At 43.4% G+C, this 5,000-nt stretch overlaps 1 protein-coding gene across 1 annotated transcript in view; it reads left to right on the forward strand.

Annotated features, from left to right (window-relative positions):
• LOC125047546 (ras-specific guanine nucleotide-releasing factor 2-like) overlaps positions 1-5,000 on the forward strand; it is a 111,204-nt gene that overhangs the window by 61,524 nt on the left and 44,680 nt on the right. The gene's annotated exons all lie outside the window — the stretch shown is intronic.

The following is a 5,000-nucleotide window of genomic DNA, read 5'->3' on the forward strand; positions in this document are numbered from 1 at the left end:
GGACGATTCTGCCATTATGTCACACCTGTCCGGTCCATGACAAGCTTCCGCGGAGGGCCATTGGGAGTGTCACGTCGCACACTGAGCGATTTTCTCCCTTGCGATTGTCCCTGCCTTCCTGGCCTTCTTCCACGCCATAACCTAGTTGAACGCGCTGATAGTGCTAGTGCTAGTGGTAAGTGGTAGTCCTAGTGATAAGTAGTAGAGCTAGTGGTGAGTGGCTGTGGTAGTTGTCAAGTAGGCTGGCTGTGGGGCCGCTGTAGTGCCGTAGGTAGGCATTAAGTGGCGTCTATTAGGTTCTTCAAGCCACCACCAACATCTGCTTCCCGCGTCCCATATATTCATATAAAACAGAGGTTTTCTCCTGTGGTTGCTGCTGCTGTTGGTGTTGTTGCTGCTGTCGATGATGCTGTTGTGGTGTGTGGCGTGGTTGCTGGGTGGAGGTAGGAAAGGGGCGGTTAGGAGGACAGGAGAAGTTACTTCCCCGGTGTTTCGTGTTTTCCTTTAGGAGGGGTGGGGGGCACTGCTGTAGCGCCGTCGTGTGTTTGGCGTTGGATGCGGGTCTAGGCGAGCTGATGGTAATAACAGAGGTTGTAAGCTTCAGGGTAAATAAGGGATTTTAACCGTCTGTTAACATTTATCTACAGTTAAGAGACCAAATGAATTATACATTTTTGGGCTCTTTTTAACACACCGGGATGATGTAAGAGACAGTGGGTTCAGCAAATTAAATAAAATGAGAAATTTCACGTTCGGTAATTCAGGATAAGTGATAGGTATTAAATCTAGTTAAATAATTCATACAATTCAGGTTCAACGTAAAAGCAGAGTCCAGTTGACCTCACCTTACCATTCTCTTTCTGTAATCTAACTTGCTTAATGATATCGGACAAATACTGCTCTAGTACAAAATCAGTGAAATAATCATCGTTGTCGTCGTTGTCAAGATACACATACGTAGACAGAAAGTGAATGAAAATGACCATGAGTTGTTCCGTCGTGCTTACAACTCCATTCACAGCGTCACTGTAATGTGAATTAGGAATTTAAGTTCTTAAATACCACTACCATCTCAAACCACAAATAGCAGAGCATTTCCAGTTTCTTTCCCTGTGAGCGGACTTCTAGCAAGGTCAAGACATAGTTACATAAAGTGAATAAGATGAATTGTTTATTCTGATTTTGGTAGTATAGCATTCTGCATCCCTCAGATTTTGGTCAAAGAATTTCTTAAGATCTGATTATTTTAAAGAGAACACATTATATATGTGTGGTATAAACGTACAAAACCGCTTTAGTGGCCCGATGCAACCTCAAGAAAAGAAATATAGATTGTAGGATGTACAAAGGTATAGGGATTTCATGGATATCAGCTGCCTTTTTTTCCAACAGACCTGCATATAAAATATTGATTGTAAATTGTGTGAGCATGAAAGTTGTTGCTGGAGAGTTTGAATGTATTTCCTGCTGCGGAAGATGAAACATCCATTAACCCAAGAACAGTTCATGGTGTTGAATCTAGTAATGAAGGCCGCCTATTGTAGCTTTATAGATGTTTGTGTACTGTGTTGTTAAGAGAATAAAACTGGATTTCGAAAGATCCAGGTGAAAGGTTATATATTGTACCAATAGTCTTAGTAAAAAGGGATAAATAAATAAATAAATAAATAAATAAATAAAGACTCTTCACGTAAATTTGATTTGGACATCGTGATAGTATATGAAGCGAGAGAAAAAATAGGAGAGAGAGAGAGAGAGAGAGAGAGAGAGAGAGAGAGAGAGAGAGAGAGAGAGAGAGAGAGAGAGAGAGAGAGAGAGAGAGAGAGAGAGAGAGAGAGAGAGATAGAGAGATAGAGAGAGAGAGAGAGAGAGAGAGGGAGAGAAAGAGATACTGACAGACAGAAAGACTAATACGAACACTAGAGACTGAATGAGAAAAGGACAAAGAATTAGAGAGATAGAGAAACACAGACACAGAGAGGTATGGGATAGAAAAACAGAGAAAATGACAGTTAGTGAAAGCTAGCGCAAGAGCTGAACCTAGCGGAGCAAGAGGAGTCGCCAGCAGCACGAGGGATAAAAGGGGCGACAGAGAGCCGGGACGCGGGAGAGTAGGCATGATGGTAGTGGTCGTAGTGCTGTGTTGGTGGTGATGGTAGCAGGTAGCCAGTATAGTGGTGATGGTAGTCAGTATAGTGATGATTGGTGATGCTGTTGTGAAGTGCCTCTGGTAAACAAGACTATGAAGGTGTGAAGGTCACAATGGCTTCGTGGCGCCCTTCCAGACGGGGGGCGTGACCCTGGCTCGGTGGGCTCTTCCCCGCGCCAGAAGAAGACATCCTTCAGCACCATCCAGCTGCTGGGAAACACGCACCTGGGTGAGTCCTCGCTCACACTGTACCGGGCCTCGCTACCACGTCTCAGTGCCACCACGTCTGTACCCTGCACCTGCCGGGGGGAGGGCTCAATCACACCTGCCTGTCATTTGCATATAGGGTTCATATCAAAGCTGTATCTAAGCTGCCTCAGGTGCGCCTATACCTCCTGAGACAAAATTTTGGGCAGAAGCAAAAGGAACGGTTTATTCAATGCTAAATTCGTCTTGACGGCAGAATTAGAATTGTTATACTTTCTCGATAAATCACTATTGAGATGTTAATTGATCTTATAAACTCAAGAGTAATGCTCTTTGAAATGCCAAGTTAATCAAAACGTTATATGAATGCATGCAACTTAACCTCAAGCTTTTATATGTCCTATTCTTATGGAACGTAACGAAACACACCAAACTGAGAATCATTCCAATGGCAAAATCGTACCACATTCCCTTAAGGTGTCAGAGTTATTGTTAAGGTGGTGACTGATCCTCTTTTCGGCAGTGTCGCTTTTTGTTTAGGATATACATTTTCAAAAAGAAAGGAAAATAAACAAGAAAGTCACGGTTAAACATTCCTCTGTGAACGTATCTTTTGTTTCTATTTTTATCATATCTCACAGAGGAAGAAGAGTGTGATTATAGGTCTATTATTAAGTGTGTAAGGTTTAAGAACCTCCCGAGGGAGTTCCCTGAAGGTGTCTCAAGGCCAGTCCATAACGCCAGTAATCCGAAGCCCTTCAGGGAAGACCACTCCCTGGGGAGGTTCGTCCCGCAAAGAGAGTACTCTAGAAACCCTTTTGGGTGGTTGAGAACCCCTTGCACAGGGGCAAGATAGGCTTTGCAGTCCCATGGTAAGTGACAGTAGGGTTCTTCGTTATCAAAAAATAATTCTTTAATAATCTCATCTTTTTCAATTTGTAAAATCCCCATGATAATAGACTGCACAGCATTGTTGACCATTCGCCGGCTCCTTAACATCGGCTGGCTAGGGAGCCGGTCGACACTTTCTTAAGATCCAAGATAAATATCCCTACTGCATTTGAACTTTGCCCAAGTCATGACTTCGTCATTAATCATTTGATACCACTAATGAAGCAACTGTTTTTTATCAGTTTACCTTAAACTGCATCACCTTAATTAATTCGAATGAATTCCTACTTCTCTTTTCCCTACTCTTTTTCAAGCGGAGACGAAGAGGCATGACATATATCATAATCTTTATTACCAGGAAAAAAAAGAAAATGGAAAAGGAAGTACTTGCAAGTTTTTTTTTCTGCTTCGGGATGTGATATGACTTCGTTCTTAAAATGCCCAGATGAGTGTTTCACCGCCTCAACTTCATGAGTAATTAAGAACCTCCTCTGCTATCCCTCCCTCCCTCCCCTTTCCTCTCCAGTGAGCTTCAAATGCATGCTGGTGCTTCCGGAGTCAGGAACGCCCTAAAATTCCAACCCCTTTGCTCTCCCCCGGCGCCCTTCCCCCTCTTCCACTGACACACAGCCCCAGATTCTTCGCCCAACAGCCACTAGATCCAGAACCTTTAGCTCCTACATTACGGAACTCAGCCACACTCATTCTCCCGCTCACACCAATCATGTTGCTCATGTCAATATGTCTTCACATTATGCCAACACCCTGACACTATATCCGTCGATAACTTGGGCATCCTTCTCCCTAAAACCCAAATCAGGCGTTCTCCAATGTCCATATTTGCTCTCAGAAGAAACATAAACATATATCTGTTTGTTCTCTAAGTCAGCTGGCGAAAAGGGCATATCAAATCAACTTCACTCACACACAGAAAGATCCGAAGTTCTTTCTGTTCAGTGCGAAGGACAAAAAAATAACATTATTGATTGATTCCACATCAATCATAGTTTCAGCACTACCGACCTTAAAAAAGAAAGATCCATTCATTCTCAGCCCTTCTATAAATTCCTTAATGGTTTGCTCTTAACCTCTGCGTGCAACCTTTGGCCTCTATGTCACACCAGTGATTCGTGTTTAACCCCTGAAAAAAACACCCTCGTAAACAACCCAGTCTCGGCCCTTGTGTTTACCTTTACAGTGTGCCCTGACCTTGACCCTGACCCCGATGTTGTGTAAAAGGCCTTCTGCTGGTGACTCTCCGTGAAGGAAACGTGTTTACATGATGTCCACTATGATGTCTACATACAGTACACTTACACTGCAGGCTTGACTTATAGGCCCCCTTTCTTCCTGCTGAGCTTTACATATCGTTGCTGTGCATCTGTGGTCGATGTTAAGATACAGGGTGTAGCGGCTATGTTGTGTAAGAGGCAAAGGAGGTGACATTCACATCTACATAATCCGCACAGCCATCTAGACACACACAGCTAAGTTCTTATCTCATTTCATTACGACTACTACAGGCGTTTCGAGATCATTATTCATCAACAAATTGTCAATATGTCTCTCTTCATCTTCTAGCTCTCTTCATGCTGGCTGTTACTCTTCGTAATTATGATATACCTCCTTTAGATCCCCCCCCCCCACCACCCTCTCTCTCTATCTCTCTCTCTCTCTCTCTCTCTCTCTCTCTCTCTCTCTCTCTCTCTCTCTCTCTCTCTCTCTCTCTCTCTCTCTCTCTCTCTCTCTCTGC

The sequence above is a fragment of the Penaeus chinensis genome, chromosome 41 (genome assembly GCF_019202785.1).
Source record: "Penaeus chinensis breed Huanghai No. 1 chromosome 41, ASM1920278v2, whole genome shotgun sequence".
NCBI lineage: Eukaryota > Metazoa > Arthropoda > Malacostraca > Decapoda > Penaeidae > Penaeus > Penaeus chinensis.